General features: G+C 35.6%; 1 protein-coding gene across 2 annotated transcripts in view; it reads right to left on the bottom strand.

Moving 5' to 3' along the window:
- Malrd1 (MAM and LDL receptor class A domain containing 1) overlaps positions 1–15,289 on the bottom strand; it is a 584,432-nt gene that overhangs the window by 236,538 nt on the left and 332,605 nt on the right. The gene's annotated exons all lie outside the window — the stretch shown is intronic.

Raw genomic sequence — 15,289 nt, 5'->3', positions numbered from 1 at the left:
ACATGTAAAATACTGGGTAAATATTTCTTCAGGGCAAACTAGGAGTATAATCACTAGCTCATATGATGGTAGAATATTTAGTGCTTATTTTTTTAAGATATTCTCAATTTATATTCTCACTAGCAGTGCAGTATTGATACAGAATCTCTGCAGCCTACTGACAATTTGATGCTGACTTTATTTACTTAGACACTGAGAGCATTTTAGTGATCTTTAATAAATTACATGATATTTCTTATGGTTAATAACACTGACAATTCTTTAATGTTTTTGCTTGTATCTAACATCTGTATTCTTCAATGTGGGATGTATTTTCCTCATATTCTTATTGGAATATTTTTAATTAATACTATACAAGGAGGGAGTAATAGATGAAATGTATAGGTATGAATATTCTTGAGAAGTCCATATGAATTCCCAGCTCTTGTTTTGAATTTAAGTTATCACTCCTTTGCTGCTTTTGAAGGAATCACATGCACTATCATTTCAGTAGATAGAGTATTTTCCATTATATCATGAGCAGGATGTTCAGACAACCATGACCGTACACAGTACTGTCTGTTTAATTTTTGTTCAACAGTGAATAACATCTAAATAATTTCTTGTTGTGGCTTTGGTCTCCGTTACTATAATCCCTGTAATGGTAGAACAACATTTTATAAGCTTAGTGGATATTGTCATCTTTACTTTGTGTGCTGTCTATTATGTCTTTGGTCCATTTGTCTTCACACTTTAGGAATCTGTAGGACTCATTTAAAGATGCAGTAGTATATGACAGTTGAATATAGCTTGTGGAGCTTAAATATTGTGATTTAAATTGGCTCACTTAAATCTGGGTATTAGGATAAAAATCAACAGAGGTAAGAATGAAGGCCAGAGTTTGAAGAGTCATTCTTCATAAGGATGGTAAATCCTTCCCCCATTTACACATTAAAAACAACATGTATGAGTGGAAGAGGCAAGTGAAAACCAAGGTCATACAAAAAAAGCAAAAAACCAACCCTAGAAAAAAAATCATCTAATGTCATACCAAGCATTTGATTATCCTCTTACATTTGGTGCTTCTGTTGAGATTGGCAGAATAACAGCAAAGTAAGGACAATCATTTTTTTTCCCTACAACAGAGCTCCTAAATGAACTGGGTGCAGCACCATGTCATATTAATGCCATTCTGCCTATGAGATATGGTGATGATTTGAACATTTGTCATATGTGAGGAGGAGGGTAATGACTTTTTCTGATGGAAAATGTCTATAGCCCACTCTTCCTTTCCTTTAAAACACTCATTTTGTTTTACCTGGATATTCATTCATCACAAATAACTGACTTCTGATAACATCCTGCTTTTCCAACATCATCTTGTAATGACACCTTTAGCCAGGTTGCAGAAAATAAACAATAACAGCTTGTGCTCTAAGCTCAACAACTAACAAATTACATTGTGGCTCAGTTATCAGTGAATGCAGACCCTAAGGTCCATGCACACCCATCTAAGCAGGCATAATGTAAGAACAAACATGGGCCATGCAATGGCCTCAAAGGGAAGGTCATTTTGGTGGAAAAACAATAAAATTACTATTTAGAAAGTAGTAAGGCACATATTTTGAATGATACATATATTGATAGTGTCTCATTTATTTGAACAGAAGTATCAAATAGTCTGGTTTACTTGCATAATTTTGTATGTTCACCTTCTGTGAGAAATAAAATTAAAATTATGGTTTCTTAATGATTTATATGTCTTTGCACATTAATGTGGCATTTGGCGATCCTGAAAACTATTTGTATGAAGGGTAAGAGTATGATAAAAATATATTGTATGAAATTTCAAAACATAAAAAGGGAATTATTTGTAGTTTATATTATGAGCATTATTTTTCATATACAGAGGAGGTAGTGTGTAGATGCAACTAATTTCAGCCAAAGTAGTAAGTGGGAAGCAGCGTAGCTGGGATTCAAACCCATGTCTCTCTCCAGCGAGCTGTCCAGTGACCTTTTCTCATATCTAGGAGCCTTCTGTCCTTCTGTCAACTAAATACTTCTGGTCTTGGGAAATAAGGCACTCAGCCACAGTATTTGAAAAGCCATATTTCATAAGGAAGGCAAATTCTTCTCCACTTAATGTTATAAGCACTGTTTAAATTGTTTCTCCTGCATGAATATTTTCCTTCATTAAAAAAAAGAGAAACCCTTACCTGGTACCAGTTATATTCACAAGAAATAGAAGACCAAGGAATCAGTAGGTTTGGGTTGTTTCCTCTGTGTATGGGAGGCCATATATTTTCAAGAAGATAATCATATCAGAATGTATAGATGACAAAGTACAGCAGTTTATATCATGGCCCAAACACTCATGCTGAAGTTGTCATTGTTGACATACATTTTCTGAAATGCTGTTTTTGAAAATAAAGTGGGCTGAAAGACAGCTTTGTGGATAAAATGTTTGCCATACAATCACAGGAATTTGAGTTTAATCCCTGGACCCGTGTGAATAAGTCATGGGTGCTGGCTTAAGTTCACAATCCCAGCACTGGGAAGGTAGAGACAAGCAGATGTCTGGTATTAACTGGTCATCTATGTTAACTTAATCAGTGAGTTCCAGGACAGTAAAGAATCTATCTCAGAAATATAAAATAGAGAATGATAGATATAATCACATTTTGACCTCTGACCTCCACATGTGTATGGACAAACACACACTTGAACCTGCACACACATGTGCATGATTCCACATGAGCAGACACACATGAATAAAAATAAAAATAATTCTTCCAGAGATTTAGGAACATAAAATGTCTTTGTGGTGAAGTTTGTCAATCATTTTGAATGATGCATTTACCATTTACTGGTTTTTACTTCTTCTTAATATCTATGTTTGCTTTCATAAAAATATTCTCAGATTTTCTTTTTTTTTTATTTTTCGAGATAGGGTTTCTTTCTCTGTGTAGTTTTGCACCTTTCCTGGAACTCACTTGGTAGCCCAGGCTGGCCTCAAACTCATAGAGATCCTCCTGGCTCTGCCTCCTGATTGCTGTGATTAAAGGCATGTGCCACCACCACCCAGCTCAGATTTTCATGTTATCAAAAGCCACTTAAGAAAAATGATCACATGTTTTTAGCTGGAAAGTTTGAAAAAAAATGTTAATTTCAAAAAGCAAAATACATCAGGTAGTCTAATAAGAAACAGAATGTATGATATATTAATCCAAGATAAATTATGTTGGTCAAAACTCTGGTCTTAATCATTTTACAAACTGTGAAATTTTTTCTAGTTCTGAGCTATCTGTTTAAACGTATCCTGTGAGTTTTTCCAAATAAAGTTTATTAGTATGACATGGGTAGAGTCATAATAAGGAAGTAGAAATACATCCTGAAATTGCTGCTGTGCATCTGCAAAAATAAAACTGTTCACAATCTCTCCACATCTAAGCAAACACTGTAATTGCCAAAGCTTCATATAAATATGCTCCAATCATATTTTGTTTGCAAATGGATACATGAAATTAGAGTGAAAAATACTTCCTTTACTTTTGGTTATTTATGCTCTTCATTTAACTGCTGAGACAATAAAAAACAGAGCTCCTTTGCATAGTTTTGATTATAAAAGGCCATTCGATGTCATACTTTATGATTTTCAGTGTGTGCACATGTATATTAATATCAGTACAATAGAAAATGATCTTCAGTTTGAAAGAGGCCAATCATGTGTTCATGTCAAGACTGTACCTCCTGGCTTGAAAATTTAAAAAAAAAAAAAAAAAAAAGCCCAGAAGAGAGTAACACATTTTCTGAACTTTATCTCACCATCCCAGAATAAAATTTTTCTGTAACTTGGGTTGTTTCTACAATACTGGGGTGGGGGTTGAATGAGCCCCCAGTCAAGTAAAGTGTCAAAACAACTCAGTAAAAATCACCCCTATACATCCTTGTACTCTATGATTTCTATTAAAGGAAATCCCTGAATTCACACAAAGTATCTTTCCTCTTCTTTTTAATCTTGAGACTCTTTATCTTTTCAATCACTTATAGTCAAAGTAATACTCCAGTTCATAAACCTGAAGTACTTCCTAAGCCTCCTGACTATCACAAATTAGTACCAAAGGTGAAATTAGCACCATGGCCTGTGTGCACACACCGAATGGCAAATCAACTTCATCAGTATTGAAAATCTGTGCCAAGGCTTCAAAGATACATTCACTGAATGTCTAATAATAAAATCTTCATACACTTGATCTGGACTATTAAGGAAATTAATTCATCAATAGAGTTATATTGACTACTTTTCTTGTAGTGCTTAAACAAACTTACTTCCAAAGGCAAGTTTAGGAAAGAAGAGTTTATTTTTGCCTCACAGTTTGAATACAGTCTGTCATTGTAGGTAGCAGCATGAGGCAGCTGGTCACATTGTATCCAGTGTCCTGAAGTGGAGAGGGATGAATGCTAGTACTCAGGGCCCACAGAAGGATGTCACCAAAACTTACTATAGGTCCTAACACTTCAAAGAATAATTCAAAGAGTTCCATTTTTAGTGGTTTTCATTTTTTAATTCTTGAATGGGAAATGTTGATCATAAAATGATACAGGGTTTTAAATTAGCACTACAATGTAGTTATATAGAATGTAGATTCTTTCTAGACTGCACAGGCAATTCCACAGTTTCTCCTACATACAATCTTCCTCCACTTTATAAATTATTTTATGATACATTCACTTAATTTTGTTAATATCTGTATTTACATCTTTAAGTATTGAAAATATACCTCATTGTTTTTCTAATAACTAAATGCCTTTGATAAGCAACTCATAATTAGGCACACACAAATAGATCACACATTTTTCCTGCCTTCAAGATGGTGGAAGAAAATCAAGAGACAGAGAGAATATTTAAACTGGATTTAGAAAGATGCCCAGTGTGGTAGTTAGTTCTAATTGTTAACTTGACACATTAAAATCACCCGAGGAAAGTCTCAAAGAGGGGGGACTTGTGGGGATGTCTATAGGGGATTGTCTTAACTGCATTGAATTGGGAAGAATTGGTAATTATGGATGGCAGAATTAATTGAGTTTAGGTCCTAGAATATGTAAGCACAAAAAAAAGAGGCTAAGCACAAGTATGCATGCGCACATTCCTTTCTCTTCTCTTGAGTATGGATGTGATGTGACTAGGCATTTTAAGTTCCTACCACATTGACTTCCCCATTATGATGGACTGTTCTTGTTCAAATCTTAGATGGTCTTTCAATAAAAATCCTGGAGCCTGATATCAAGGTGAAAGCTGAAAGATTAGAGAAGCAGAGCAGTCAACCACTAGTTCTTACCTCTACAAAATCTTCAGCCTAAAAAGAGTGAGTTCCTGTTTCCTCATGCGTTATATACCTTTCTCTGCCCAGACATCTTTTCCTGGGATTAAAGGCCTGTGTGCTTCCCAGTATTGGGATTAAAGGTATGTGCCACCACTGCCTGGCTCTGTTTCCAGTGTGGCTTTGAACTCACAGAGTTCTAGACTAATCCTATCCTGAGTGATAGGATTAAGGGTGTGTGCCACCACTGTCTGGCCTCTATGTCTAATCTGGTGGCTGGATCTGTCCTCTGATCTTTAGGCAAGTTTATTAGGGTACACAATTTATCACTAGACTGTAACCTAAAATCGTGAGTTAAAATAAGATCTTTCTCCCATACATTGATTTTTATCAGGGTGTTTTATCATTGTAACAGAAATAAAATGAGGACACCCAAGATTTGCCTATTCTAGGTTATGTGTGGATATGTATTGGTGGAGAGAAGAATAGAGTAAAGTTGTCAGAAAGCACAAATATTTTTAAAGCCATAGATGGGGAAATGGTGCATATAGGAGCACAATTGATAAATCTGCTTGGTTACAGGTGATCACATTTGCTTGATGAAAAACAATTGAAGGGAAGTACCAAGTTAGGTGGGGCCATAGGATTAGACACATTGCTCTCTGAAAACGTGAAGAATTACATCTCTCACAAAAGAAAGAACTATGTATGGGACATGGAAATAAGCATGTGACAGGAAGAATATGGAGAAAACACTGCTTCTTGGGGAATCAGTGTGGCCACTTCATTTGAGGTCTTTTAGAAATCAATCTCACCCCTGCAAAACTGTTTTTATTAATATCCAATTAATCTTATCTGGTTTTTATGGATGTCCCATAATGAATGCTGATATGGAGTTCTTGAACAATAGGTAAAATGAGTGCAGTACAAGATGTTGAGTAAAGGATTTGACTGGAGGGCCATCTCTTGATTGACCTGCTCTATCTTACAACTTTCCCATAAAGGAGTATAGTGTATTGGCTGCTAATGGCCATCTCATCAGTGCTGTTTATGTTTGATCTGCATGATTTATTTTGTGTAAGTTGGAAATTAAATAAAATGTTAATGCTTTGTTATGTTACTCTCCAAAATTACTTAACCTATCACCATCCAAATTTCGGGCGGGGGGGGGAGGGGGGGGGAGAATAGTTGAGAAAATAGCAGAGAAGCTGAAATTTGTCTCTCATATCAAGCAAAAGTTCAAAGTTAACTCCATTAAAATGTCATTAAGGATTTAATATTTTATTTTTTCTTTTGTGGTTTCAAAAGCCATTTTAGACTTTTTAAGTTGATGACTTTATTGTTCATTGTTATACAAACTGCTAATTTGCATGTATAATTTGATGCCTTACAATCTAACATAAAAACAATGCTTTAAAAGTTGCTCAATACATGTAACTAACTCAACTGTAAGATGAATGCTTGCTTTCTTATTATCATTAATTATTATTATATAATATTTTATATCCTTAATATTTCTCTGATATTAGAAAATTCTGAGTTTAGTGGATTCATTTTAGATATTTCTAAATCTTTTATTTAAACCATTTCTTCTTTCTCCAATTTATCCAAATTCTACATATCTTTCAAGATCCAACTAAGTTATTTCTCCTGATCCACTTAACTCTATAAACATTTTAACCATTTCTTCAGCCATAGTATGTTAAATGTTTCCTTCTATATGTGGTGTTTAATTATGTGCTATGGCGCATTTTCAAGATTGAACAGTAGACAAGGTGTATACCATGCTTGTGTCTTGCAAGTCACTAATCAATGAAGAGCATCTTCTTCATAGGCAGAGGTCAGGTAGCATAGTTATATTGGGAAACAAAGACTCCATTGTACAAGCATATGTTGACAATCTGGACCTATCATTGGAATTTATTTAGGTTCCATGATTGACTGAAGTACAGGAAGTCATGAGCCACATTTTGCTTCAGAAAACAGACGAGAACTATAAATCAACACTCAGTTTATACCAGCAGAGTCCTTATAGCTTCTCATAGAAAGACTAGGTACCACACCACTACCCTTTGAAGGAGGGCCTGCTCTAAACTTAGAATCCCATCTAACCTGCAGAAGGGGTGAAACTCATTGAATATTTGTTTGAATGTAAGAATGGGAACAAACTTGAAACTTCCTTTCAGAGGATAGCCCTCTTAAATGAAGGATTGGTCTTCAGAAAGAGAATCCAAGTTGAGACTAATATCCCAAGCTTCACAGCTTTTCAAATTTTTTGAACTTTTTACTTTTTATCTTATTCTACATGCTTTTTGTGGAATGACAGAAGACCTTGACAAAGCATTCTGTGGACATAAATGATGAGAAATTAGATAATAATCATGACTTCTTCATAAGTGGATAGATAGAGAACTCAAAGGAATATGCATTTACTTGTGAATATTCCTTCATCACTGAAATCTGGGTTCTGATCATTCATTTTAATTAAGATTAGTCTAAGAGTATGAATAGGAGGGTTTTGTTTCTTCATCCTTTACAAGAATTGATAATTAGATTTCTCTCATGTTAACTGCTTACTCTGATAAACCAGAGCAAGAGAGTCACAGAGCCTTTCTACACCAATACTATCATCTATAATTCGTCATATCACTGGTCATGTAGCCTCATCTGAGGCAGGATATGAAACAATTACAATGATAAGATGGTCTATTTTGGCTAAAACATGTATTGTAAACTATATAGAAAATGAGCTGAATAGACACTGAAATATAATTGATGAGAATAGATAAATTATATAAAAGTATTGTTCTGTAGAAAAAGTACTTTAATTTTTTAGGCAGTGTCCAAAAAAAACTGAAAAAGGATAATAAATAAATGTCTTCCCATAATGATTTTTAAAAATATACAACTATTATCAGTAAAGAAACAAAATTTGAATTAAATGGTTCTTAGCATTCCCAGAGAACAGCTCTGTACAATAGTGGTATCCGTGAATTTCAAATGGATAAATGCATGGGAAATGGACAACCTGGAATACTGTTTTTCTTCCTTTCATGCAGATTGTGTGGCATATACAAATCCCATGGCTCATTCATTTCTTTTTACTTTCAGATATTTTGTGTTTTGTTTTTAACTGATGCATCCACTGCTTCTACAGTACAGCATTGGTTATGATGTTTGGACACATGAATACATTACACAATCAGAAAGTGAAAGTAGTTAGCACGTCCATCACTGTCAATATTTCTTTGTGATGACATTATTTTAAATACTCACTAACTGTTTCAAAGTAAAAGTACAGTATAATCAGCTTACTGTAAAATAAAATAATAGAAATTATCTTTCCTTATTTCAATTCAGATTTTACCCCCTGGTCCTTCTCTTCATTCCCTTACCCCTTTGCATGTTTGAGACGTCACTTAAGAAATGACAATTATCAATTCAGAAGGCAAATTTCTTTAGAAAATTAAAAACCTTACTGAGATTCTTGTATAGAAAATATCAATTTTCAAGAGTTTGGCAACATAAAATACAGAATATAGATCTTTTCATTAACTTAAGCTAAATTTTGTATGCGTTTTCAATCAGTGAGCATAGGCAACAGATAATTGGTATTAATGCTATATGACTCTATCATTGTAATAAAAGCAGATATTTTATCACAAGACAGTACAGTGAATATCTAAAACTATCATCCATGTTTGTCACCGGGGGAAATAATTGTATCATCATTCATTATATCTTATTGTGTAAACCTCTGTTCAATTTTAGAAGTCATTTGAGAGGAGGGAACCTCAATTAAAAAAAGATGCCTCCATAAGATTGGGCTGTAGGACATTTTTTTAATTAGTGTTTGATGTGGGAGGGCCGAGCCTGTTGTGGGTGGTGGTATCCCTGGGCTGATGGTCTTGAATTCTATAAGAAAGCAGCTGAACAAGCCATGAGGAGCAAGTCAGTAAGCAGCCCTGTTGCAGAATATTTGTTTACACTGTGTGAAGATGTGTCACTGTGAGTGTTTTAATAAATAGTTAAATGGCCAATAGCCAGGCAGGAGAGACTAGGCAGGACTTCCAGAGAGGGAAGAACTGAAGGTTACAATCTCGTGTGGCAGGAGACAGCAGTGAAACACTGAAGAAGTTGGGCATATGGTACAGAAGAGAGGTAACCAAGATGCATGGTACAGTGTAGATTAATAAAAACCAGGTTAATGTAAGTTATAAGAGCTAGTTGGGGAAAAGCCTAAGCTAACGCCAAGATTTCATAATTAATAATAAGCCTTTGTGTCATCATTTGTGAGCTGGTGGCCCAAAGGAAAGTCTGACTATATAAGCGCCCCTCAAATGGCCTCTGCATCAACTCTTGCTTCCAGGTCCTTGCCTTGAGTTCCTATCCTTACTTCCTTTTATGATGAACAGTAATATGGAAATATAAGCCAAATCAAGCCTTTTCTCCCAAATTTCCTTTTTGGTCATGCTGTTTCATCACAGCAATAGAAACCCTAACTAAGACAGAAGGGTTTATGAGAGGGTTTGGATGGAGAAATAGAAGGGGAAATGATGTAATGATAGTATAATCTTAAAAAATAGCAGAAGTATAAGAAAATTTAATTTGACTTGTTTATGTTCCAAAATTCATGTGATTGCAAATCCAATAATTGCAAAACCAATTTTCCTTTCTCTAGGTTCTATATCTCCTTTATATCTACATCCTATACACCCCCTTTTAAAACTATGGGATAAATGAAGCTGCGTTAACTATTCAGTGAGATGAAGAGATTAGAACACACACAGTGTGACAACCTCACCGGTAGAAATGTGTGTGTGTGTAGATCTTCTAAGATTAGGGTGGTGTTGAGTATATAGGAGATGAGGTAGTTGGAGGTCTTTAGGCAAAGTAGTGTTTACATTTTAACCATTTGAACCATGTACAACTGAAGCTTTTGTTGACTAGACAGAGTCAAAGAAGAAAGGATGATGAGCTATTTACTAATTAAAGGACAGTGGCCTTTTCACTTGATCATTTGATATTTTCTACAACCTAGTGAACAAAATCACTATAGTTATTCTTCACTGTCCTTGAGGGACTTGTTCTAGGAACACTGAGATACTAAAACCCATACATATTTAAGACCTGTTAACAAAAATTTTGTTTTAAAAAAGTCTTTGAATAGACTGAAGAGATGGCTGAGCTATTAAGAGCACTGTTGGCCTTGCAGAGGGCCCCAGGTTTGGTGCTCAGTACCCACATGCTAGCTTACAACCATCCCTAACTCCAGTTCCAGGGAATCTAATACCTTCTTCTGACCTTCATGGGGACCAGGAACACATGTGGTGCACATTCATACATGTAGCCAAAAAGTTCATACAAATTAAATAAAATAAATATGTGCTAAAAACTAAAGATTTATGTGTGTTTAATATAGATGCAGTGGTTTCATATAATCTGAAAAGAAACCTGAGTAGATATATACTATTTTTTTTTAAAGATTTATTGTGAAATCTACAGATGAGGAACTCATAGAGAGGAAAGGCTGACTCTATTTCTATTTTTTTAATGTAGGAATCATCAAACGATTTCTAAGAAATTGAATAATCCAATTAGAAATCAGAAAATTGAATACAATCTTTTTTTCGTAAAATGCCATGTGAATGGACTTAAGAAATATGTCTCACTTTTAGTTCTTCACCTTTGAAATGAATAGCTTACACTAGAGAAGATTGAAGGACTTGCCAGCTCTAAAATTTCTCTGTTCCACTAAGCAAGACAAAGCAACAAAGTAGTTTAATTATGATCTTTCAGCGTTACAGGGTTGCCCTATCAGGAGAGCTCTCCTGAAATACATTATTTTTCTCCACTTCTGATTTGAATATATTATGTGATCTATCATGACTGCATAATGGATAGTCCTGAATGCTTTCAATTAAATATATTTAAATTCCCTAAAGCACACAGTAATCTTGATTAAAAAAAATCAACAGTTTATTATGGATGGAGCACTTTCAGAAGGCAATAATGTTCTTCAGAGAGCAGGTGCATTCTATTCAGATGACTAGTTGAAAGGACGCACAAGGCTGTTTGTTTCATTAGAGGCTGGGCAGATTTCACTGTATACGTGATTTATGAAGAGCAAAGCACATTGAAGAATTTCCCGCTCCAAGTTTGAAGAGTGTTCATACTCATATTCCAATTGTCCTGGGCTAATCTCACCAGAAGAAAAAATGACGGGAATAATAAGTCTAATTATGAAAAAAGAACTAAATATATTTTTAAACCAAATTTATTATTGAGATGGGTACAAAGCACTGTTGATGTTGTGCTTATTTAAGATACATGAGACCTTGGATTCCCTCATCACTGAATAACTGAGCATAATGGCAGACACTGAACACACTTCACTTCTGATAGCCTCCTTGGAAAGACAGAAAGCAAACTGACCATGTAACACTCTAATGTTATTTCAAATTACCTGAGTTCAAGCCTTTGTTCATACCCTTACTTGTGATTTTAGACGTTGCATTTAATTCACATGGACCTCACTTGGTAAAAATAAAGGTTGTGTAACAACACATTTCCACCACTTTCCATAGGCTGAATCTCTCTCACAGAGGATTTGTTTTGGTCCAAGCACTGAGGGACAAAAAGCTAATGATCTTCCCACCCAGTTAACTGTTTAACACTATGTGATTTTATTTTAAACAGCATTAATACTCTTGGAAAATTTTAATTACATTATTTTAGAGGTTTGTTTGTTAGTTTGTTTTACTATCTAAACACAAGACAAAAAAACAAAGATAATAATATAATAACTGGTATTAGTTTCTCAGCAGACTAGCTCTTTGTATTCTTGTTAGAGACACATTGCCATGATTTAAGACACAAAAATTACAGTTTCAGTAACAAATTGCACCTCTCTGTGTCTCTGTCTCTCTCTCCCTCCCTCTCCCTCCCTCTCCCTCCCTCTCCCTCCCTCTCCCTCCCTCTCCCTCCCTCCCTCTCCCTCCTGCCCTCTCCCTCTCCCTCTCCCTCTCCCTCTCCCTCTCCCCCTCCCCTCCCCCCTCTCTCTCTCCCTCTCCCCTTCCCCCTCTCTCCTCTGCTATATGTATATAGCTGTCATGTAACTGGTAGCAAGACATATTAGGGGAAAGTATAAAATATATCATCTATAAAATGGTACGGATATTCATTAAATGCTCTCTAAGGCAGTAGCTTTGTTGGGGTTTCCCTGTGTTCATGTCATTATTACAGGAATATTGTAAGAATTGTGTAATTCTATTTTAAGCACCATTATTTTTTATTTTTCAAAACAAAGTCCATGCAACCAATATAGAACTCAATTAAATGAAACTTTCATTTCACTTTTCTCCATGTAGAACACTTAGCTATGGAAAGAGGAAGTAAACATACTTTTTTTTTTAATATGGACATGCCCAGGTTTAAATCCCTGCTCCATGAAAATAATAATAGGACGAGCACACCCTCACCGTGCTATTACTGTAAAATTCCTTTCTTTAGCCCATTACTACAACAGGACTCACACTACATGTTTTAGAATGTTGTATTAGCAAGCGTAAGAAACAATACAGGTGTTCATGCTCAGTGAACGGCCCATGCTAGTATGTGTTGTCATTGTTGCTATCTGAAATAAGTACAACTCTACATAAATTGTGTCACCATTAAATCATTGTGCAACCCTCAGATGCCTTTATGTCTGACTGAATTCTGTACTTCAGGTTTAGATTGTAAGTTCTTCAGACCAAACGCAACTGCCTTGTATGAAACATATTGTAACCCTTCCTTCCACAGGGATAAGCCTTAACAAGGACCTAGTAAAGCACCCCTTTATAACTGCTTCATCAATCACTCCCTGGAGATCTTAGGTGGCAAGCAAAATCCCAAATTTCAATACCTTGGTTTCAAGAACTGACAAACTATTTGTAGAAAGAGAATAATCACCAATCACCAGCTAGTGAGCAGAACTCGGTCCTAGAGTCCAGATGAACACTCAGGAGAGGAATTGTGGAAATCAAAAGAGATAAGGAAGCTTTTTCTTTTCAAAATGCTGTAGCTTCCAGTTGTATTAACTTGGTGTGGAGCAAAAACACTGGGTGGAGGTGCCATTTCTGAGGATCAGAAGAGGAGACTGAGCCAGAGGGGGGCACATTCATGAACTGCGAATATTGTTGTTTTTGTGAGGAGAAAAGAAAGAAAGAAAAAGTAGAATCTTCCCCCTGTTGAGTTTGCCATCTGCCTAGCATGTTTTCAGACTCCTGAGAGGGTAAAAATCCAGCATGGTTCCCCACACCGGGAAGTCTAAGAAGTACTTTGTAAACAGGATCAAAAACATTCATATTATTTACCAAAGTGAAGTGATTTCCCAAAAAATTCTGAATATAAAATAAATACATGCCATGAAAGATTTCTCCCCTTCATCATCCTTGAGGTTTCACAAAATAAGTATGTAATATTTATTTGATTATCATTTTCTTATTTATTTACTGTTTGTTTATTTCAGATGCAAGTGTCAAACCCAGCGTCTTGCAAGTGCTTGGGCATGGAGTCACAACTCCAATGCCCAGACAATCCCCCCTCAGTATGGGTGGCAGTTTCACTATGTCTAAAAGTATTTCTGATTTAAATCTTGTTCATCAATTAATTGTTTGACAATTGATTACATGTATTTAATACATTCTCGTCATACTCATCCCTGTACTCTCTCTTATCCTCTTTCCCCTTCCAATTCTCCCCTCTTCCCACTAAGACCCCATCCTGTTTTCATATCTCTTTTACACAGTTTGTTTGTTTGTTTTTGGTTTCTGGCCAATTGGATTTAACCATGTCCACTTGGATAGGGATGGACATGAGCAGGAATAACTTACCAATGGCTACAATAGTGTCCTCTGCCCCAGTGTCCCTCAACCTCCTTTAGCTCCTTTAGTGGGGTGAAGTATCATGAGCCCCCCTCCCCAGATGATGACTGAATGTTTAAGGGCCCAGTCCTGTACAGGCTCTGTGCAGTCAAGTCTTGTGAGCTCCTAAGTGTCACAGCCATATCATGCCCATAAAGTAGAGTTTCACAGGCTTTCTCCCCAGAGTCCAGCTCAATAAGACTATATTATATTATATTTGTTTTGAGACACTGGTCTTTTAAAATGCTGTTAAATCTTCATAGGAATCAGTTAGAGGAGACATAGGAGGTTTTGATTATTTAATAAGGAGACCGATATCTCTAAAAAGCTTAAATTTCAAAAATAGTATATTGTGAAGTTTGTTCCTATAATGCAACATAGTTGAAAGTAAGTTTTTCTTAAGTAAATAATAAAAGCAAATCCACAAAGAACAAAATCCCTCACAAGTTGGACACCAAATAATACAGTACCACATTCAAAGGAGTACTAAGAAATACTCCTGTGAGAACTTTGAAGTTTCATATAAATTTCTACATTCAAATATAAGAATAACACTGTGGTTATTTGCTGTATGTGTCTTCCTAGGATGCCTTTTACACCTCATTATAGCATGGTCTAAAGTTCCTAAGTCAGTTCAGGTTTCCAGTGAAACATGAGCCACACAGCTGTAAATGATTCAAATAGATGAGGTCTTTGACATTCAGGTCAGGTCTTTTCCATCAGCCCTGGGGCCCTTGAGCAAAGCTCATGTGTTAAGAAACAGCAGTGGCTGCTAGAGCATGCTTTAAACCAAGACTTCTTGGAATGATAACTAGATTCTTAAAACACATAAACAAGATGCAGACACACACACACACACACACACACACACACACACACACTTCCTTTTAACTGCTGCTTTAACTTGTTAAAAGTAGAGGTGTTTTAATTAGGTCTTATTAATATTAATATTTAGTTACCTTTTTGTTTTGTCCCTAAACTCTGTCACTTTATTATATTAAATTAAAACTCTGATGGAAACATCCAATTAATAACCAGGAAGGAAATGCATTCACATGTCACATTTAATAAGCAGTTCATTGT

This window comes from Peromyscus leucopus, chromosome 5 (genome assembly GCF_004664715.2).
Source record: "Peromyscus leucopus breed LL Stock chromosome 5, UCI_PerLeu_2.1, whole genome shotgun sequence".
NCBI classification, from domain to species: Eukaryota; Metazoa; Chordata; class Mammalia; order Rodentia; family Cricetidae; genus Peromyscus; species Peromyscus leucopus.
This window is presented reverse-complemented; position numbering and strand designations above follow the sequence as displayed.